General features: G+C 36.9%; 1 protein-coding gene across 1 annotated transcript in view; it reads right to left on the bottom strand.

Moving 5' to 3' along the window:
• The window catches only part of LOC143270421 (vomeronasal type-2 receptor 116-like), a 44,231-nt gene that overhangs the window by 8,100 nt on the left and 11,770 nt on the right, over window positions 1-24,361 (bottom strand). The window lies entirely within an intron of this gene.

Below are 24,361 nucleotides of genomic sequence, written 5' to 3'. Positions count from 1 at the left end.
CTGCAGCCTTTCATTTCTTCTGATTAAAGACCAATGACGCTTATGGGGATGTCTGCCTGTGTCACATGCATCAACCTCAAGCAATCTTGGAAATGAACCTGGCAGGGGTTATAGCTTCCCACACCCATGCACATCTCTTTGAACAACCTTCCTCTCTCCCATTGCCATCCCATCAGACCTCTATCGTGTTTTTTTGTCATTTTTAAATATATTTTCCTCTGTTTTTTGAAATTAATAGGTTAATACATGATATAATTACTGGCTTCTAAAGAGATCCTAACATGTATCCCAATCGAGACTCTAAGCATAAATGGCCTTGTGAGAGACAAGCTGAAGCCAGGAAAGTGCTATTATGTCAAACTCTACTGGGTCTCACTGCTAATTCTGACTGGAAAGTCCAAGTTAATTTTCTTCTAATTGAGATAAAATGTCCTTTGCCCCTTATGCTCCATTGTTCTCTGTAACTTTGCTTTTGTTTCTGCCCAAATTAACAACATGTTGACTAAAGATCCATCGATTAAGTTTCCCTTTTACAATGAAAAAATAAAAATCTAATCCCAACCAACAATCATGATAAAATCTTGGTTTATTAGAATTTGTCATTTGTATTAATTGTGTCTAGACTATCCAGATGAAATTATGGTTTGTTGTTCATATCATGTATTTAATAACAAAATGATTATGAGTAAATGTTCCTGTTAAAAAAATTTTCTGATTTGACCCTCCCTAGATCATTTTGGTGTTAGTAATACTAAACCTAAAAAACATCTTAAATAAAATCAATCTGACCAAGTAGATAAAATAGATAGAAATGACCATGCTTCTGCACACTTCTTTGGAACAATTTACCTGAGGTTTTAAATATAAATTTAATGTCTACATTTAAGTTGAAGACATGTGAAATCATACAATTATGGTCAAAATGATATCTACTTGATAGCTATCACAACTCTAGTTCTACAATATGTGTCATATTCCTTAAGGTTATCCATTACCTTTAAGTTATTATTGTTCCTAAAACAGGATATGTTACTCATATTGGAAATTTTCCATTCTTTATGTACAAATAAGTTATATCTGTGATTTTAAATTTGATATATATATATGCATACATGTATGAATGCAAATACAGAAATAAATATCTTAATGATTATAAGGATATTTCTCACCAATGAAGCCTCATTAAAACAAATAAATGAATAAATATGTGTTTGAAGATCCAACAGGGATTTTGTCCTATTAGTTAAATTAGAAAACAGCCTCTTTCATTCCTTCAATTGACTAAAAGGACCACAGAGGGACATCTTAATAGTTAATACAACTTTAAGAGATAAGTAGGTTACTTGACAATATTTTTAAAAGGTGGAAGGGGAATATTTATGTATGAAATGATAAATTATCTTCACACATACTGAGTTAAGAATTTTCAGTGTGACTAACTCTGTGTCATCCCACTCTCATCAGAAATACCTTATTTATTTTCTGTAAGTATCTCTCATGAATTCATGGGTTCTCTATGGAGAACTTTGATGAGAATGAAATTTGGTGTCACTGAGACCTTAAAGAGAAGAGACAGATTTTACTTAAGGCCTCCCCATTGATAGAATATTCTCACAATACATAGTAGATGAATTTGATAAGCCTCTTATGTCTCGTGGTCTGTTCATTTGGATACAAATCACATCAAAAGGAGTTATCATTGTGTATTCATTTAGCAAGGGGTGGGTTTGAAATGGCTAATTTTGGTTATCTACATCACTATGTATAATCTGAACCTTAGAGGTAGCGAAACAGTCTTTTAATCCAGTTATTTTAGACACGTATTTAATCTGGAACTTTAGGCAGGAAGACACTCCTTTAATGCAGTTCATATATGATGGAAGCCTATGTAAGGACATGGGAGAAGGAAACTTTGATTTCAGTCTGCTTGCTACCACCTCACTACCAAGTCCATTCCTTCACTGGCATTACATCTTCTGAATTCCAGAATATATATCATGATATGTGGCCTTGACATTTCTAATCCTGGGATTTACCTTTATCCTCTACATCATGTATTCAAAGTACTATATGTATACATGCAAATGTGAAAAGTTAAAAAAAAACACTTAGTAGTAATACACACATAATAACTAAACTGGCAACAGAGATAAAATAAAGCTTCATTTGTAGAATAAAAATAAAACAAATCTTTTAAATAGAAAAAAATTCAGAGAATTTGAAAGCTAAAGTATTCATGCTATAATATTTTATTCACAAATTCAAGAAACACACAACACACACACACACACACACACACACACACACACGTATTTGAAGAATTAGAAAAGAAAAGAAAGATGCGTCCTGCTTTCGTATCCATTCTGTAAGCCTATGTCATTTCATAGGTGAATTAAGTCCATTGATATTAAGGGATATTAATGACCAGTGATTGTTCATCCCTGTTATTTTTTGGTGGTAGTGTGTGTGTACTTCTCTTCTTTGGGGTTTAATGCTGTGGCTTTATCTATTGCCTGTGTTTTGGAGGGTGTATCTGACTTCTTTAGGTTGGAATTTTCCTTCTAGTGCTTCTGTAGGGCTGGGTTTGTGGGTAAGTATTGTTTAAATCTGGCTTTGTCTTGGAATGTCTTGTTCATTCCATCTATGATGACTGAAAGTTTTGCTGGGTATATTAGACTGGGCTGACATCCATGGTCTCTTAGTGTCTGCATTACATCTGTCCAGGTCCTTCTGGCTAATTGTCGTCCTAGAAATCCCATCCAATGACTGAGGGAACCAGATGCAGAGATCCACGGTCAGGCCCCAGGTGGAGCTCCAGGAGTTCAATTGGTGAGAAAGAGGAGGGTTTGTATGAGCGAGAATTGTTGAGACCAAGGTTGGGAAAAGCACAGGGACCAATATACAAATGAAAGGAAACACATGAACTATGAACCAATAGCTGAGGAGCCCCCAACTGGATCAGGTCCTCCGGATAAATAAGGAAGTTGATTAGCTTGATCTGCTTGAGAGGCATCCAGACAGTGGGAGCAGAATCTGTCCTCAGTGCATGAACTGGCAGTTTGGAACCTGGGGCTTATAAAGGGACACTTGGCTCAGCCTGAGAGGAGAGGACTGGACCTGCCTGGACTGAATCTACCAGGTTGAACTCAATCCTCAGGGGAGTATTTGCCCTGGAGGAGATGGGAATGGGGGGTGGGCTGTGGGAATGGCAGAGGTGAGGTTGGGGGGGTGGAAGGGGGGAAAACAAGGGAATACTTGGCTGATATGTAAAATTAAATTTAATAAATAAATTGTAAAAAATTAAAAAAAAGAAGAGAATGTTCTCATCATGAAAAATGGTTAATAATTTGTAGAAATGTGTATCTAGTTATGTAAATATATTGCAATAAACTTAATTTTATACTGAAAAGTTAATTAAAAAATAAAATTAAAAAATGTATTTTAATTACAAAACCAAACAATAACTAAAATCAAAAAAATGATAAGAATATTATTCATAGTGATAGAAAATCTCCATGACTGAATGTAGAGTTTTCTGGAGGCCAGAAGTGGAATTACTGTTTCATATGTCATTTTATTTCTATTTTAAAAATTTGATGAGCCTCCAAAACAATTTCCCTAATATCTCTGTACATCTCAATGCACACCAATATCAAATAATGATTTCTGTTTGCCAACAGACTTTCAAATGCACATGATTAGATTTCTTGATGATAATCATTATAGTGGAGTAAGCTTGTACTTCTAGATAGTTGTAATTACATTTACACATCAATGGTACAGCCAAACATTTTTTAGGCAAGGAGTAAAATGAACACTTGAGAACAAAGATCTTATACAACAAAGGCATCTGACAGGCTGGGTATCAACATGCAGTAGAGTGAAAAGCAACCATTACCTACAACTTGTATAGGAATCAATTCAAAATAATCACAGTCCTTATCTTAAAACATGAAACACTGAATGTGATAAGAGAATACACAGCTAATAATTGTCAAGACATTAATGTAGGCAAGAACTTACTGAAAAGAATGCCAGTGATACACAAATTAGCCTTAGATATCAAAAGAAGAAATCGCACAAAATGAATATGGAACGACAAAATAGTATTCTCTACACCAAAGAAAACTGTCATCACAACACCATATAATGGGAGAAAACACATTCCATATGTTCTTTAGCTCTTGAACTAATGTCAAATATTTTCAGATAACTGAAGGTGTTTTAAATCAAGATAACACAGCCTCCAACCAACAAACCGGTAATAACATGAACTAATCTTCTACCAAAGAAAAACTCATACAGCTAGCACCTACTTTACAAAATTTTTAACATCACTGATCACCAAGTAAATGTAAAATTAAAATTAAGCATTGATTATTTCCAGTAATTGGTGTAGAGCAATAACTAAGATACATGTGCAGAAAGAGAAAAAGAACAAAGTGTCCACTATGGATTTCTGAATGTTTTTCAATTCACATCATTTCCATTGAAAAATCAAAGGAGATAGAATATGTTAGAAATTCACTTAAAAGGATAATATGAAAGACTGGAAAAATTAATGGGTGGTTAATCCATTGATATTTCAGGGAACTTTAAATGGCATGCAGATCACATTATTAATGAGTGTAAATGGAATAGAAGAAATGAAGTACTTATATTTGTAGACTGTGGGTATACATGAAAAAAAATGAATAGTGAAGTTGAGAACGGAAAGCTTTTGATCAATCTTGAAATTCATATTTTTATGTTTACAAAAAGAAATGTGGACCTGTTTGAAAGGAATTGTGAGAAATTTTAGAATAACCACAAAGCAAATCTTTGTCCTGTAATATGAAATACATTTATTGGGAAGAGAGCACCTAATTTGAACCATTGTGAAGTCCAAACTATCAAGGAATATATTCTCCATGAAACTGAAAACCTTCTGTAAGGCAAAGGAAACTGTCAAAAGAACAAAACAGCAGTCTACAGAATGGTAAAAGAGCTTAAGCAACTCCATATCTGACAGAGGGCTGATCTCCAAAATATACTAAAATCAGGAAACTAAATATTAAGAAACCAAAAAGTCCAATTTAAAAATGTGGTACAGAACTAAACAGAGGTTCTCAACAGAAGAATCTCAACTGGCCAAGAATCACTTAAAGAAATGTTCGACATCCTTAGCCATGAACCAAATGCAAATAAAAAGAACACTGGTCATCCATCTTACACATGTAAAAATGGCTAAGATCAAAAACTCAAGTGACAGCTCATGCTGGTGAGAATGTGGAGCTAGAGGAACACTCCTAAAATAATGGAGGGAATGAAAACTTGTGCAGCCACTTTGAAAATCAATATATTTGTTTCTCAGGAAGGTAAACATAGTTGTAGATCAAGACCCAGCTATACCACTCCTAGAAAATACACCCAAAGGATGCTCTACCATATCACAATGGGTTTTGTCCAACTGTGTTCATAGCAGCTTTATTTGTAGTAGCCATGAACTAGAAACAACCTAGATGCCTTTTAACTGGTGAGTGTATGAAGAAATTGTGGCACATTAACACAATGAAGTATTACTCAGTTTTAAAAAAAATAACATCGGCCTGGTAGTGGTGGCACACGCCTTTAATCCCAGCATTCGGGAGGCAGAGCCAGGCGGATCTCTGTGAGTTCGAGGCCAGCCTGGGCTACCAAGTGAGTTCCAGGAAAGGCACAAAGCTACACAGAGAAACTCTGCTTTGAAAAACCAAAAAATAAATAAATGAATGAATGAATGAATGAATGAATGAATGAATAAATAAATAAATAAATAAATAAATAAATAAATAAATAAATAAATAAATAAAATCATGAAATTTTGTGGCAAATGGATGGAACCAGAAAAGGTCATCCTGGGTGAGTTAACCCAGACTCAGAAACACAAACATGGTATGTACTCACTTATAAGTGGATATTAGCTATAAATGAGAACTAAACTATAATTAACAGACCCATAGAAGCTAAGTAACCAGAGGGGATCATCCGATGGGAGAGAGGGTTGCTTGTTTAAGTTTCTGAACACAACAGATCTACTTGTAATTGTATTGTTCAAATGCCATATTGACTTGTCATGTAAGCTTTACCTTTAAGTGAATGTTAAAAAATGATGCTCATAGATGAGTAGAGAGATTCTCTGTTTGGAGTCTCTTAGGGGATATTGTGGTCCACTCATAAAATACATTTAAAAAATGTACCTGACAAGGAAACTAGCCATCCTGCTCATATGAATTAATACACATTCATCTGAAAGGAAATACTTCCTTGTAATATGTATATATACCTAGTATAAATAGTTATATATATATATATATATTTTTTTTTAAAAAAAAATTAGGACTGCATGAAAGTAAAATAAAATTAGAAATTAAGACACAAAGATATTAAAGTGATGAATATATTCCTGGCCACACATTCCATGTACATTTTGTTACAATTATCAGAAAGAAAATACCTATGTGCATACAATCAAAATGTGAGGAAAACCAAGCATGAGAGGAAAATACAAAAGAAACCCACATTCCACATAAGGGCACATAGGCACACTCCTGTAAATGGATTTCTGTCACCACATTTGCTGTGTCTATTTCAGACTAAGCTGTCAATACATACTTATATCTATCAACTTTGCCTCCCTGATCATTTTTCCTGCTCTATATCCCCAGAACAGATGAATTAGCACTGCATCCAGGTTTCAGCAAAAACACAATTGTATCAGCACGACCTAAATATATCTTCTTTCTTAATTGTCCACCTGCTCACTACTCACCTGTACCTTGTTTCTGCTTTTCCCATTTTACAGGGTGTTGTTCTAAATTAAATGCACGCCATCTTCCCCCATTTCAGACCTTAATAAGTGGATTCTATGGCTACAGGAATGTCTGCATGAAGTAAAACAAATCCCATATCCTTCACAAAGACTCCTGCTTAGACATTTCTCTCCAGCAGAGGCCACTCAATGCTACTGCCATTGTCTGCCATGGCCTCTAATCCAACTGGCATCAAACTAAGATACAACCAGCAGAGGTCACCAACAATATCTATGTGCCTTGTAGAACACAACCCTACCAGATGTAAATAATTAGAAAAACTGGAATGAAATGGAGAGTATGGTACAAGAATGACAGACCCTAAAAGATTACTAATCAGAATTATACACAAAAATTATATTTCAATTTGAAATCATTTTAACAGATGAGATCCCAAAACCAAGTTCTCATATTCTGACTTCCAAAACAGCAGCAGCTAGCAAGGCAGTCCCTGTCACTCTATCATCATATGAAGACTCTGTACTCACTGCAATTAATAGCATTACATATTCTAAAAGGGAAAAAACTACACTTTAACAACTGTCTAAAACAATGTGTCAACTTTTGAAAATCATTGTCTCTGTGGAGAAAGCCATAAAAATGTCTTACCCATGAACAACAAAAGGCAAGGCAGAGGAATGTAGAGAGATTCAGAGTACCAACCTTACTAAATAACATCAATTAAAACAAACCTTTCTTTCTTTGAGGGATGAAAAAAGGGAACAGGAGGAAGACACACCTGGAAAAGAGTTCTGTGTATACAGGAGAGGGAATGCCAGGATGGAAAATGAAAATTAAATTCATGTGAATGCAAACTTAGTTGAGGACAATGAAATCCGAATTCTGGAAAGGAATAAATTTTAAAAGCACTTACTCTATTGGCTTTTCATCTTCACATCTATAATCATATATATCCATGCAGTAATAATTAACAAGTGAAAAAAGTGCAGCAATAATCACATTTCCATCACTATGTAAAGGACTTAGTGAGTCTAAATCGCACTGAAAAGCATCAAAGGAATTAAGAGTAACAAGAGTCTGCAGGAGCAAGAAAAGAAAAATCCAAGAGAACATCATAAAATACAAGTGTCTACCACAGTGTAAAACGGATTCCAATGTGTTCAGCATTTACTTATACAGCTCAAGTATTTGTGAGCACAAGAGTTTGTACTAGTTTTGGTGACGACATCATCACTCTAATCACAGATATTTTTGACAAGCCTCTTCTACACTCCATGGAGAATTGTGGACAATTTTCTTCCCTGAGACTTCCCATCTGAGACTCTGCACTCAGGATAAAAACAAGTTTCAAAACTCATTTGGGATCTTCTTTATCCACAGGCACAATGACTTCATCTAGGAAGACAGAACAGCAAGACTCCAGTGAAGACTCCACTTGAATGGACTTGGCAAGAACACTCTATCACAAAAGTTACATGAGACAGTGACTCAGGATGATGCAAAGACCTTGCAAGGGAGGATGCCAAGGGAGACGAGAAGGAAAACATTCTGGAAAATGTCCCAACCAGATATAGTTCAATGAAAATCAGTAGGACATCCTGCTTTTTAAAACTGATTATTCCCTATGCCAATCTATCTTGTCAATGGCCTGGGGGAATATAAAAACACTTTTTCTACAAACCTTGCATGTTTGCATACCAAAATTTCTTCCATGTCCCCATATACTTCAGAATTTCTCTTTACCCTCCTTGGGAAACTGATAGGCTGAATTCACTAATTCCAAAGTAATGGCTCAATCAATGGTGAGATTATGTTTTCTGTTTACTTTTTGAACTCAGACTTACTGTGCTTTGTTTGATTTTTCAATGTTGAATCATTCCTTTAATATAAAATCCCAATCACTCCCTAGATCCAGAGAAAAGATTCAGACACTATGTTTTCTTTAATGTGAAGTATTGAATACACCCCTTCCATTTTCCCCAAATAAATAAATAAACAAACAAAGAAACAAACAAGAGCTTATATCCACCATACATCATGTATAAAGTGTTACTTCTTAATACTTTAAATGAAGTTAATCTTAGGAGTAGAAAGTGCCATGATAGTAAATTTAATTTCATGTGTGCAAATATACACAGCATGTTAGCCATAACGTCACATAGGTTCCATTCTATTACTTTATACAACCTTGGTGGCTAAGTTGAATATAGCTACTAGATTCTAACCTAGTACTGCCACACACTTCAATAATGATCTGAAAATAAAGGAGCAAGTTTTGAAAAAAATTACATTTACTGATTGTCACAGGGGCCTGCAGTTTTATTATCTTGACAAAGGTTATATATGACTCTAGATTTTTGTCTCCCAGATGGCTCTGTTAAGCCTCTAAACATTGATACCAATGACTTTAGATTGAAAATGTGTAATTTTATGAGTTGATCAGTGTGGATAATGTCATTATTGTTGGACCTCATATGGCTGGAAAGACCAATTGCCAAGATGGAAAAAAATGGAAACGAGAATTGCTGAGACATCATGATCTGACTCTCAGGGAAACCTAGTCACTTTTATTCAGATGTTCAGAGTATCAGCAGATCCAGGGAAACCTTCAGCTTGAGTTTCTGTGTTTCAGGTTGTGGGAGAATATAGTTCTCATGTATTAAACACTCGTATTTGGTTCCATTTTACAGCATTAACAGAACAATGCAATGTGTGTACACATGGGTGGGCTGGTTCAAATAATTTCAGCAAACGGTCTTCTTGGTAACTCAAAACAAGCCGTTCAGTTCTTCTATATGACTGCCACAGATTTGGTCTCATTTTTATTTTATTGTCTGATACTTGGGTTTTCATATTATCACTAGGCCTTATGATATCCTCCTGTGATCTGCCACATGTATGTTAATTTACAATTCATATGTCAGTATGGTGGAAATCAAAACACCTTACATTATCATTAGAGTGGGGAGAAAAATGTGGAAATTGAACAAAGTGGACATTGATATCAGAGAGATCATAAAAATTGAGATGCAGGGGCTGGAGAGATGGCTCAGAGGTTAAGAGCACTGACTGCTCTTCCAGAGGTCCTGAGTTCAATTCCCAGCAACCACATGGTGGCTCACAACCATCTGTAATGAGATCTGGTGCCCTCTTCTGGCCTGCAGTCAGAACACTGTATACATAATAAATAAATCTTTAAAAAAAATTGAGATGCAAAAAAATGACCTTGAGTCAGGCCTGTATCTGAGTTCACATTACTTTTTATTTTTAAATTTCTATTATTAAGAAATTTTCTATTCATTTTTGCATACCAATCACAGATCCCCCTTTTCTCCCTCCTCCCATCCTCCAGCCTTCCGTCCAAACCCACCCCTCATTCGTACCACCTCCAAAGCAAGGTCTCCCATGGGTAGTCAACAGATCCTGGTTTATTCAGTTAAGGCAGATCCAAGTCCCTCCCCAACACAACAAGGCTGCACAAGGTGTCCCACCATAAGCACTGGACTCCAAAATCCTCACTCATGTACCAGGGACAGATATTGAACCCAATGTGTGTGGGCTCCCCAAACAGTTCAAGCTAAACAACTGTCTCCCTTATCCAGAGGGCCTAGACCAGTCCCATGAAGGCTCCACATCTATTGGTCCACAGTCCATGATTTTCCACTAGTTTGGCTGGCCATCTCTGTGCATTTTCCCATTATGATCTCGATGTCCCTTGCTTATACAATTCCTCATCTCTCTCATCAATTGGACACCTGCATCTCGGCCTGGTGCCCCAATATGGATCTCTGCATCTGCTTCCATCAGTTACTGGATGAAGACTCTATGATGACACTTAGGGTATTCACTAATCTGATTACTGGACTAGGCCAGTTCAGACACCCTCTCAACTATTGCAAGTAGTATCAGGTATATATACTCATTCATAAGTGGATACTAGATGTAAAGAAAAGGATAACCAGACTACAACCATAGCTCCAGAGTAGATAACTAACAAGGAGGACCTTAAGAGGGTTGCATAGAGAGCCCAGCAAAGGAGAAATAGATGGATAGGTACAGGTGTAAATGGGGTGAGGGTGGGTAATGGAGGACAAGGGATGGGGGATGAGAACATTAGGAAATAGGAGGTTTGAGCTGGAACAGTGACAGAGTGGGAGAGCAAGAAAATAGATACGACTATAAATGAAGACCCCACCTTAGACTACATTGTATTTTAATTAGCTTATAAAGTAATGAGTTCACTTAGAATATTTCTGCAGGAGGTTAGTTTTTGTTGGTTCTCCTTCCCATTTTCTAACTTCTAGATATCCTTGTTGTACCCTTCTGCCTCATTCAAACCACTTCCTTCCACTTTAAATGTGTCCTGTTTCCAGTTCGTTTTTTTAAAACTGCATTCTACTCTAGGGGAAATTATTTCTTCTGAAATCAGAATTCCTTACTTACCATTTCTCCCTTTGAACTTTAAATAAGAACATCTCTTATAAAGAAGCAAGATTTGGAGGAGATTTTCAGAATAGTGTTAACTCGGGGTTTCTGGTTATTATTTCTAAATTAGATGTTTTTTTCTGGTAGTAGGAACATAAATTCTGGTATTTTAGAATTTCTTGGACAACATTGGAAAAAATTCAGAAATTTGTATCCCATGACAGGAGTTAACATTTGGTGAGGCGCTCTGTTTCTCTTCAGAGAAACATTCAGTCAGATTGAAACTTCACAAATGAACTATACATACATATATATATATATATATATATATATATATATATATATATATATTGTATTTTAGGTATAGTTATATAGAGAGTTAATAGTGTGATTCTTATTGAAATTGTCACATTTCCTCTCATTTAGCCTCCCTTCTTCCCCCTTATTATTTACCTCCCTCCCTATCCCAACTAAAGTCACCCCATTCCATTTTGTCATTTCCCATTCAGATCACTAGTGTACTGCTCTTCCTCTTCATTTCCCATACACACCCTGCTGTGGTTGCTTTCTCTTTTCCTGATTTCTCAATTGCTTCAGGTCATGGATTCATATCTGAAGATGTGGAGCTAAGACCCAAAGAAAAGGATATTGAAGATAGTAGTACAGGATGTGGTTGAATACAAAAGACACTCAATTTGAACTCCATCACAGTTTTGACAAAAGACCCAAAGTCCAGACACTTTCAAAAGTTAATTTGAATAGGTGAGAGACATGCCATCAAAATGCCACAGGCTAAAAAATCAAACGGTAAGCAAAAACATAAAAACAGAATAATATTATTTTAATCAGGGTATACCAATCCCTCAATTAAATATCAAAAATACTAACAGTGCCATTGCATGGAGCTCATGATCATCTGGGCAGAAAGATGTCACAGCAAAGGGAGATATGAAGCCAACACTTTATCATCTGTTTTTGTGAAGGATTATTTTCAGGTTCTTGAATCATGATATGCAAAATGCTGGGTGAATCTCTGAAGATATATCCAAATTGATTCACTGAGAAAAAATAAGCCACTATGTAACAGTCCATTCTAGTCAGTCCACCAGCCCTTAGATAACAACACAGAGATTCATTAATTATGAAAGGTCAGCCTATAACTTCGGCTTATCCTAAGTAGTTCTTATACCTTAAATTAAACCCATTTCTACTAATCTACAAACTTCCATATAGTTTGTGGCTGTTACCTCTCTTCTTCATGTATTGCTTGTTCTGATTCCTGGTGTCTCTTCCCTCATCCTAGAACCAGTAGCACATGCAAACTCTGGTCTTGGCACTTTCCTTCCTGCCCATCTTCTCTATCCAAATTGCTGGCTCATCTAAGGCGAATTCCACTCAGCTAGTCACTGGTTCCACCCCTTGATTCAAGGTATAACTTTATTGGGTAGTCTGAGGAGTGTCTGAGTGTGATCAAAACATCTCACAATACTAACTCATGACTTCATGCATTGTATTTTCAATTACTTAAGACAACACAAGTGAAGCCAACACTATTACCTATTCTCTTTAAGCTTCTGATTTCCAAATTTGTTTTTACAATGTGATCTCCACTATACTCAAATATTTATTTTCCAGACAAATAGGTGTTACATTCCAAACTTCAAAAATAGTGCTCTCATGCTTAACTAGGATGTAAAGAAGCTTCTCTTTGGAGCAGATAATGACTAACACAGAGACAAAAAATGAGCAATATATATTCTGTAGTGTGGAGAATGATCAGTCTTAAGTGGGACATTTACTTCACGTCAACTCCTACAAGGATTATGGATCCTTGTGAAAGAGTGGAAAGATTGACAGAGTCAGTGGCCTTGATTTACTATAAGGAAACTGTTTCTTGGTGCACAAGAATGCAGTTGAACATATGAACTCACATTAAGTGTGACAATATGCACAGGCCCATTGCAACCACAGAGAGAACTAAATCCTTGTATTAAGATGGGAGATAGCAAGGAAGATCTACCACTCACTGAGAAATTACAGGCTTTTGACATTTGATACGTGCTTAGCAGGAAGAAATATAAAATTTCTTAAGCAAAATATCTCTGATATCTCTACTGTATTCCAGAGGATTAACAAAGAATCCAGACATATATGGACAAGCCTTATGTACTTCGTGTTTGAAGCATAGGGCAGAAAGTTAAGCTATGAATATAGGAGTTAAATCTAGAGTCCCTAGATTGTAGGGAAAAATCATCAAAACCCACTAACAAAATTCACAACAAACTAATAAAATTAAAAAAGGAATGCCTTGAGGAGAGAATAAATATTCCTCCACCTTCACATTTTAAATCAGGCTCTCTTTGTACTTAACGATCCTAATTTAGACTATGAGTGCATTTCTGCTTACCAGAGACACTCTGATTACCAATTACCCAAAAAAACCTATGGTTAGATGCAAATATACATTAACAACAACAACAAAACAAAAAAATTAAATAGAAGGACCAAATATCTTTTTTTTACTTCTGATAGAGGTTATACTTGTAACTATTTACAGGATGCTGATACACCACTTTGGATTCCAGACTATTCTCATGCATTTCTTCAGATTTCCTCTGTCGAAATAATAGCATCTCATTTTTTAAGTTGGATTACCTTTTTGTACTATAAAATAATTTTGGACACTTACCATTAATTTTGTTGTTACTCTTGGTTTGTTTTTAATTTACGTTATTCTGTTTCCAGTCCTCTACCAAATTTAAGACTTGCTCTTTGCATACTCCTTCCTGACATTCACAAGCTCCGACTTAAAAAATAAATAAATAAAAAAGAAGGCCTGGCAGTAGTGGCATACACCTTTAATCCCTACACTTGGGAGGAGGAGCCAGGAGGATCTCTGTGAGTTCGAGGCCAGGCTGGTCTTCAGAGCAAGATCCAGGGCAGGCAACAAAGCTATGCAGAGAAAGCCTGTCTCAAAAAAAACAAAGGAAAAGAGGAGGGGATGATTGGAACCATGTGATTTCTTTGGGGGACAAGGCCAGAGACTAGCATGAACAAATTCTTGTTGTGGCAAGGCCCTTGAGAGTGAGACCCATTTTCCTAGCCAGCAGATGGTTCACTGCATAGTTCTGGGCATAATGACCCCAAGAACATATGTGCTACCTGCTCACACTGCTTTCTTTATACACATCATATTGCTGGCTGCCTCTAGATTCACTGTCTCAGAGCTATGGATAAAATATCTATTGCAAGACAAAAACATTCCCCTGATGGAGCTCCTCTGGGTGGGCATTGTTGAAAATATATAGTGTACCTGATTCAGTCACTAATGTGATGTTTCAATTGTGACCATGTATTCATGATTCTCCTAACAGGATGCTGCCTTTCCAGCACACCTTGTGACTAGCCTGAAATACTTGTGATTAGTCACAGTAATTCATGACATTACAAATTTTCATAACTGTTCTGGAGAGAGTGATTCTAACCACAAGTGTCTAGGAGAAATGCTAGCTCTGCATTTATAATTTCATAATCCCCATGAAACAGAGCACACTCAACTGGGATTCTGTATAATCCTTAGGGACAGGCCATTGTGGAATGCTTTCATCAAATGTTAAAACCACAACTTCACAAGCCTTAACAAGGAGAGTATAAATATTTCTCCCCTTCATATTTTAAATCATGCTCTCTTTGTATTTAATTATCTTAATTTAGACTCAGAGGACATTTCTACTTCCCAGAGACACTCTAATTACTAGTCTAATTACCTACAAACCTGTGGTTAGATGGAAATGTATATTAACCAAAAGAAAAAGACCAGATGTCCTTTTAACTACCAGTAGAGGTTATGCTTGTATCTTTCTGCAGTATGCTGATACATCACCCTGGTTTCCAGACTGTTTTATTAGGCAATATATCAGGCTCTCAAATTCCACCTCTGCTCCTATTGAACCATAGGCATTTATGCTGTGAAAACTATTGTTGATCTCCTTTCTCATCCTAAATGCTTCATTACTGCCCTGATTTTCTATCATTGGAACTATAACTGTCTTTACTATGGCCTTTGTACAACAAGTACATATGGCTGATCATATTAATACACTGTCTTGAAATGATTCTCTTGCTCTTTTTACTTAAGAATCTATTGATGAGGGCCTTGTGAATAGGGTTAATGCACTGGAGAAAGCTGTCTTATACATAGGTACACAGATTCAACATACTGAAATGAGACCTACTTCAACTTGTCATACAAAATATACATGGTTTTGTGCTGCACCATTGTCTTACATGGGAACAAATTCTGGCTTATATTAGATGAATATGGAATATTTCTAATCTAGATATAAATATTCATTTCTCCACAAGCAAATTGCAATTATTTCTCATGCACATTTTCAGATGTGCTCTGCCAAAAAGATTGCATCTCATTTTTAAAATTCAATTACCTCTTTTGTACTCTAAATTATTTCTGGACATTTATCATTAATTTGGCTGTTGTTCTTGGTTTAATTTTAATCTTAATTCTTCTGTTTCCAATCCTCTACAAAGAAATTAAGATTTGCCCTTTGCATAGTCCTTCCTGATGTTTGTAAGCTTGTGGGAGCCCGTTCTGGGGTTCCTCGTGGCTTTACCCAGCAGGTCTGAATAGAGGATGATCAGGACCACGGGCCTGAGTGCAGGTGTCTGAGATGGCCTGCACTTGGCTGTGCTGGGGGAGGAGGTCTTTTGCTCCACCCCTTGGCGTCTCTATAAAAACCCTGGACCAGAGACAGTCCGGGCCCGTTGGAATAGGTTCCAGGCCCTCTCGAGGCTATCCTTTATTTTCTATCTGTTTATCTCCGCAAGATTCTCCGCTATAAATCCTTCTATCTAATATTTCCTGCTGCTCGCACTCAAGAAAACTCTGGGAAGCTGTGGGGGTGGTGGGTAAACGCCCCACAGAATGGCGCCGTGAACAGGGACTAAAGAAAAAAAGGGACTAAAGAAAAAAAAGGGACTAAAGAAAGGGGAAAAAAGACTAAAGAAAAAAAGGGACTAAAGAAAAAGGGAAAAAAGGGACTAAAGAAAAAAAGGGACAAAAAAAGGGGGGACTAAAGACAAATAAACAGGGACTAAAGACAAATAAACAGGGACTAAAGACAAATAAACAGGGACTTAAGACAAAGTAATAGGGACTAAAGATAAAGGAAAATAATAGTTTTATTACAGAGTTTTTGGTGAAAGTGCTGAGTCAGCCCTGCCAGTGGAAAGGCATGCCGGTGTTATGGAATATATATATTTTATATATATATATTTTTTGGTGAGGCAGGGGTTTTATCCTCGAGAGAAAAGGAAAGCGGACTGGAAGGATGTCCGATGCTGCAGCGAAATTCTCTTCTGTCAAAATTTTCTATCTTCTATCCCTTTCTCAATTTCTATCTGTGATAAGTATAAGATATAGGGTAGTAATATAGTTTAGGAAAAACTTAGAAGTATAAGATTGTGTAGGAAAAAATAAGTAAGGCAACTAGACAGAAAAACTCAATTTTCTAACTTTGGGGGCTTTGAAAGCAAACTGGGGAAAAAATCTTTCTTTGGGCTTTTCGGGTAGTAAAAAAGCTCTTCTTGGAGCTTATGGGGAAGGAAAAGTTTCCTATGGAAGCTTTTGACCTGGGGACAGCTGAAAAGCCAAATCCAAGCAGCAGGAGAAAGTAATTTCTCCCTGAAGCAAAAATGGGAGTGTAAGAAGTCAAAGTTTAAAGTTGGGAAGTTTTGGGAAAAGTTGGTCTTTCTCCTGGGGGGAAAAATCTTTCTCTTAAACTATAAAGCTTTTCTTGAAAAATTTTGGGGGAAAAATCTCTCTAAAAAGCCTTAATCTTTCTCAAAAGCTCTTAAACTTAAAAACTAAAGCCTCTAACCTCTCTCAGAAAGAGGAGAGTAGAATCACCTGAAGGTATTAGTATGGGGACCACCTGTGATTAGCTCTAAGGAAAAACAACAAACCTCTTAAGACAGCAAAACCTCTAAGTTCTCTTTCAAGCTTTAAAAATCATCCCTGCAATGCAGGAGGCAAGGACAAGTTTCTAAAAACCCCTTCTAAGCTCTGTCTCTTCAAGCTAGTAAAAGACAGTGGGTCAGAGTACCCTGAGGGAAACGCTTGGGAGAGTGTGGGTGACGAGCTACAGAGAGCCCAAAAGGGCCAGAAACTTTACCTGAGAAAAGCAAAAAGCCAAGCTTTTCAGTTACAGCCGAGCTGAGGCAGCAAAGGTTCTGAGTGAGCGTTTCAGAATGAAAAGGTGCTCCTAATGTCCTATGCAAAGATTCCCTGAAACGGTTAACATTGTATCCTCGCTTCTGAGCAAAAACCCAGAGGTGACTGGCCAGCATCTCTGAGTTGGAGTGCATTTCGGGGATACTAGGGTTCCTGCAGTCATAAACTTCCTGGAGCACAGAGCTGAGGCAGAAAGGTGCAGGACCCAGGGGAAGATTGCTAATGAACAAACAAAGCTAAAGCCGGTGGGAACGGCACAGTTGTCCACTTTCCTACAAGTCCCGGGTTGATAGGTCCACAACTACAAAAAGGAATCTGAGAAAAAGCTTTCCTATTAGAGAAAGGACCTTTCTGGGAAAACAGTAAAGCTGAACTGGGTCTGAAGCAGTCGTGCTGCCGAGTCAGAACTGTCTGGGGAAAGAGCCCAGCCAGGGCAGAACAGAACTAAGAAGGATTAAAGCTTTCTTTTCTGTCAGAGAAAACACCTCTTTGAGAAAAGCTTTGTTTCAACTGACTCCCTGAGATGAGGGAGTGTAGCCTTGAGGGGTGATTGCCTCTGGCAAAAGCTCTGTCCTTGAGCACCCAGACAAGCAAATGCAACCCACTGGGGGACTGGGCCAGGTGAAGGCCTGATGAGGCAAAACACCTGTCCTAATGGGAGTTTAGAGATGGCAAAAACCTCCCTTGTTAGATTTTCAGTCTGTATGCAAACCACACAGACCCCGAAAACAGAAACGGACAGAAAGCCCCTACCTTCAGTAGCAGGGAAAGCAGCCGCTCTAGTGTCGGAAACCGTTTCTGGGGTAGAGGGGATAAACTGAGACCAAACTGGGAACTGTCTGGGAGAAAGACTCTGAAGAAACAGAGAAGGAACATAATCCTCCCCAGAAAATATGTGACCTGAAAAAGCTGCTGGAGTTTGAGGCAGTTTCGGGGGGAGAAAAACCCCTTCTTCCAAAGGCAGCTAGCAGAGGAACAGAGCCACAGACAGATAGCTGAAGCTCTGCATCTGGCGGGGGAAGGAACAAGCAAAATGAGAATAAGATCAGTGGGAGAAAATCTCTCTGAAAGAGCTATGGAAAAGCTGTTGTACATGATCTTGTTTTTCACTGACTGGCTAAAGCAAACACAAGCCCCGAGTAAAGTTGCTATCAGAAATGCCAGCCTCAATGCCGGCTAACGAGGCAGGTGTGGTTCTGATTTGGGGGCCAGTGTCTGATGAAGGAGAAACACCTGTTAAAGCCAGCTGAGGAGAATAGAAACCTCCCAATGTGCCATAGCTAAAAATGTAAAATGCTTGTTCAAATCTCTCGTTACAAAAACAAAAAACTTTGTTCAAACCTCCCGGGCAAGAATTTGTAAGCAAGTCTGGTAAAAGAGAACCAGTTGACTCTCAGACCCAAAAAGAACTATGGGAAATGATATAAGGGACTGATATAAGAGACTGATATGGGACTGATATTATTATGGACTGATATAAGGGAAATGCATTCTGGGAAATGTAGTTTTTCCGCTAAAGATGGCGACATTGCCCTGAAACACTTTTGTCAGCTCTAAGCTTAAAATACAGCTTTTAAAAGAATAAGGAGGAAAATCGTCTAAGAGTTTAAGTGTCAGTTCCGAAGAAAAATTGAAAGGATACGGAACTAGGTGCTTCGTGGTTTGGGGCGCCGTTGGTAAAATGCCTTATTTACCCTAATAGCTGTGAAAAGTTTTTACTGTAGTTGGATGACAAAAAAGCTACCTTTAAGAGCAAACAAGTCACTTTAAAATCCTTAAAACAAGGGAAAACAGTTTATACACTGAACGTTGTCTTAGATATGAAGAAACTTATGTTGAAATTAAAAAAGTTTTTGCCTTTTGAACAAACTACCTACAATGAGTAATTCCTTTACAAATCTAATAAGGAGACAAGGAAACAGGCATTCAAAAAAGAAATGACTGCCTTATAGATGGGAAACAAACTTCAGAAAATCTAGCTGTCTTACAAAAGAGTTGCTTCACCTGAAAGTTCCTTATAAGAAATCAATGCTAAATATCACCGCTGCTAATAACATCAGGAGTTAAAGCTAATGAAGTGAAAACACTAAATCCCAGTGCTTTATAACAAAGCTGACTATAAACTCTAAACTTTAGAAATGATGTACGTACTTCCTGTCTAGTTAAGAGAATCTTTCTAATATAGATGATGATAATTAAGAGTAAGAAGTAGAAAGACGAATATAAGATATGTGAGTTTGTAAAAATTCTGTCTTGTTATATCTGTGTTAAGAAATCTTTAGGTGTTTGCTAAGTTAGATATATGCTAATGGTAGCCTATATAAGTTTGTAAAATAGATCTATAGAGTTCCTTTAAGAATATAAGCTTGTAAGAAGTATCTAAGGTAGTCTTAAGACATGTAGTAATAAACTTTTAAGATGCTAGTTGTAAATGTAAGTTTAAATAAGAAATAAGAAGTATATAAGAATTAATAAGAAATATATTTGCTAAAGTAGTTCTGTAGTTTCCTTAAAGTATAAATAAGTAGATGTTAATATGTGAGTTTGTAAAAATGTGTAAATGTTGAGTGAGTTTATGCTTAAGCACATGTTATGTGGGTTTGTAAAGTGTAAATGTTAAGTGTGAGTCTATTAATGTATATGGTGAAAACACCTGAGACACAGGAGAATAGTGTCCTAGTAGACTGCAAGGTAGGCAGTCTGAATGGTTTCAAAAGCTCCAGAAGCCGCTAAGAAGCTAAGAATGGCGGACGCCAGAACCAGCACAAGGCATCTGCAGCTGAGATCTATGGAATATCAACGCAGCACAGAAAAACCTGAGCTAACAGCAAAAATGGTGCGGTTTAAAATATTACTATAACTAAAAAGGTCTGTCTGTGAGAACAAAAGTTGCAGAGACGCTTGTTTGAAAAAAAAAATTATTAACTGCAGAAAGTTTTGGTTGAAAAATGTCTCTTCATATTTGGAAGTGAAAGCCTGATACCAGAATTTATTTCTTGTTTGAACTTTTTGAACTTAAAATGAGATAAAATTACAAAAACATTTTGGTTATGGATTTCTCATATTTGGAAGGCTAGTACCAATATTTATCATTTGAATTTTGGTACTTAAATGAAATGAACAATAGAGATTTCATTGCAATGGGACAATTTTGAGCTTACTTATAGTAATGACCTAGGAACGGTTTTCTGGAATTGGGTTAAAAATGGAACTGTTTAAATGAAGAAATGTATTTCTACTTAGAATCAAGATGCAATTTTGTGTATGCATATATGCTTTATTAACTGGAGATTTATGAATTGTTTTGTGGAACTGTTTATGTAAAAATGGAATTACTTATGGAACTGGTTTTGTGTTACAAATGGAACTGTTTAAACAGAAAAGTTTGGGTTTTCTAACTAGGTTTGAGTTTTTGTTTAAAAATTATAAAGAAAAGGAGGAGCTATGAGATTGAATTATGCTCGCAGAAACCTATTGATATTAATGCACCCTGGTTTTGTGGAGTTAAGGAAATATGTGTTTGTGAATACATCGAAGTTTTTCCTATGTTCTGTTAACAAGAAAATTCAAATGACTAGTTAAAGTTGTAAGACGGAGAAAATTGTTAACTATATATAGCACCATATATGCTAATTCAAATGGTTCTGTTAAGAGTTTGCTTTGAGTTGTAAGATTGAGAGAATTGTGACTATGTATAGCAATATTTATGTTAACCTGTTAACGGTAATGATGAAGCTAAGGGATTCTTTAAGTTGGTAGTCACGTTAAGAGTTTTTGGTTTAGAAAGGGCTTGAGGCAGCAAGACTGCTGTAGTCACCTTGGACCTAATTCAAAAGAGAAATGCCATCTATATCATCCTCTACTCCCATACTGGGAGGTGTAACAGCTATGGAGATTGCTGTAAGCCATTAATAGTTATTTTTATATATTAAGAAGGGGGGACCTGTGGGAGCCCGTTCTGGGGTTCCTCGTGGCTTTACCCAGCAGGTCTGAATAGAGGATGATCAGGACCACGGGCCTGAGTGCAGGTGTCTGAGATGGCCTGCACTTGGCTGTGCTGGGGGAGGAGGTCTTTTGCTCCACCCCTTGGCGTCTCTATAAAAACCCTGGACCAGAGACAGTCCGGGCCCGTTGGAATAGGTTCCAGGCCCTCTCGAGGCTATCCTTTATTTTCTATCTGTTTATCTCCGCAAGATTCTCCGCTATAAATCCTTCTATCTAATATTTCCTGCTGCTCGCACTCAAGAAAACTCTGGGAAGCTGTGGGGGTGGTGGGTAAACGCCCCACATAAGCTCCAATTACAAAACAAAAAAGGAGGAGATGCCAGGACCATGAGACTTCTTTAGAGGACAAGGCCTGAGAATAGTATAAAAAATTCTCCTTATTGCCAGGCCTATGAGAATACAACTCATTTTGCAAAGTCAGTGGATACTTCCTTGCATAATTCTTGGCATTACCCCAGGAGTCTATGTGCTACCTGCTCACTCTGCCTTCTCTATCCAAAGCAGTTGCTGGCTGCCTCTAGTTTCACTTTCTCAGAGCTACAGATAAAATAGCTATTACAAGAGAAAAACATCGCCCCCTGACGACTATCCTCTGTGTGAGCGAGAGGGGATGTTGTTAACTATATACACTGTGCCTGATTCAGCTCCTAAAGTCTTTGATATTTCAAGTGTGACCAAGAATTCAGAATTCTCTAGGACAAAATGTTGCCTTTTCAATGCTCCTTGTGATTAGGCTAACAGAGTCAGAGCAGTGTTTGTAATGTGACATTACAAACTTGAATAATTGTTCTGGAGATAATGATTCTAACATCAGGAATCTAGGAAGAATGGTAATGAATAGATGATATCAAGAGTTAATGGGAAGAGTCTAGGAACAGGGAATTAAGCAGAATCATAGAAATCCACAATGCCGGCATATCTAATAGCTTTGCCAATATGGTAGAAATTTGAGACGAAGCAGACATGATAAAAAGGATAAGCAGTGCCAACTATTAAGAGAAAGCTTTTAAGTTATGAAGTTTATATGAATATAAGAAAAAACCTGGTATATCCCCCAATGAACATAGAGAAGTACAGAATGAAGAATGAATTGATTCAGCCTTGGCTGATGAGTTAATTGTGAGAAATTTGACTAGAGGAAAAACCCTCTTTCTTTTTGCATGATGCTGTAACTGTAAATGTTGCCAACTGGACACACTGTTTGACCTGTAGGTGTGCCTAGTTTGAAAACTTTCTTCATCATTTGTAATACTGCTTATGCTTCTAACATTAAAGCTATGAATCAAATAGGCCATGATTATCAATGAGCAAGATGGGGGACAGACAGGGAGTGAGGTAAAGGAACAAACTGGTAATTATTTTAACCATTATTAGAAATGAAAGGAAATAAATCTGATTGTAAAACTGTTCATGCAAACTATTGAAAATGTATAAATAAAAACAGCCCAGGCTATCCAGGGCCACTTGTTTGAATCAGGTGGTCATAGTTTCTTCAATGCACTGACTTCACACATCCATGCCAGGTTATTGGACTCTTCTGGAACAAGGCTCCAGACATATACATCCTCAGGGTATCCTTATGCCTCATTATACCTACCTCATTTCCATGTGTTTTATTTCCAGTCCCTTCTTTAAATAGCTATGTTCTTACTTAAGGGAGACTATTTTTCCTGTTGTGAGCATTTCTTACTCCATCTCTCCCTTGGCACTTTGAACAATAACACCCCTTTCCTGGAAAGCTAGGAGGAGGTTTTAAAGATAGTTCCAACTCCGGTGTCTCAGGGATCTATTTCCAGAACTGAATGGTGTTTTCAGTCATAGGGACTGACATTTTGTCTCTTACAAGAATCTTTTGTACAAGTCTATCCAACAACTCTACAAAGTGCTTCTCAATGCAGATTTTGGGGTTTTTGTAATTTGGCCTTTGCCTTTTCAGGGGACCATTGTCAGTGGATAGGAAATATTTATTTAAAGTGTGTGTGTGTGTGTGTGTGTTTACTAATTTGCATGTATTATAGTTGTTTTTAAACTAGATATTTAATAGTATGATTCTATATAGGCTTTTCAGACATTCTTATGGTCATTTTATTCTCCTTCCTAGCACATACAAAGACACACACATGCAGAAAGAGACACACACATGGAGACACAACACATACACAATCAGAAAGAGAAAATGTCACACACTATCACAAGCACACACCCACACACAGAGATGCACAGACAGAGACACAAATATACAAACACAAGAGAAAAAGATATTAAGAGAAAGAGAGAGAGAATATTTGATATGAGTGACGCTTGGGTGTACAGATGGTGAAAAAGGCCAGTATATATCCCTTACCTGTTGCTAGCTATTAATGACCAATACCTCAGTCTTGTTACCTAGAAAAACAAGTCTCAACAACAAAACACTTTAATAAACTAAACATGTTGAAATTATATGGATTAATGTTTCAGAAAAATTAATGCATTAGTTTTTACTAAAAATTAAATGTTAACTTTGATTCTTTTCATATTTTCTGTAATGAGTTTTAATGGCATTTAACAAAGAATATATGCTTTTTCAAATAGTTATCAATTCTTTGGTTTTTCATTACCCATGATTTAGACTCTTTTATGACCACTAGTTAAATTTCTCCAGTGAATCACTGCAGAACTCAGACCTACTTAGATTTTTCTATACATGTTTCTGCTACAGATTTTCTTCCATAGCGCATTTTGCACAACTCATCTCAGCCTCCATGCCTCTGCTTCAAATGTACTGTGCTTTTTAACACTTTCTACCACTGGACCAAGCATTCTTATCCTATTTGTAGGTCTCAGTTGTTTAACATGTTATTTCAAATCTGTCTTCTCTCTGTTACAGTTAGTTCTCCACAGAAAGAGG

The sequence above is a fragment of the Peromyscus maniculatus genome, chromosome 23 (genome assembly GCF_049852395.1).
Source record: "Peromyscus maniculatus bairdii isolate BWxNUB_F1_BW_parent chromosome 23, HU_Pman_BW_mat_3.1, whole genome shotgun sequence".
Taxonomy (NCBI): Eukaryota; Metazoa; Chordata; class Mammalia; order Rodentia; family Cricetidae; genus Peromyscus; species Peromyscus maniculatus.
The sequence above is the reverse complement of the archived record's forward strand: the minus strand, read 5'-3'. Positions and strand labels throughout refer to the sequence as shown.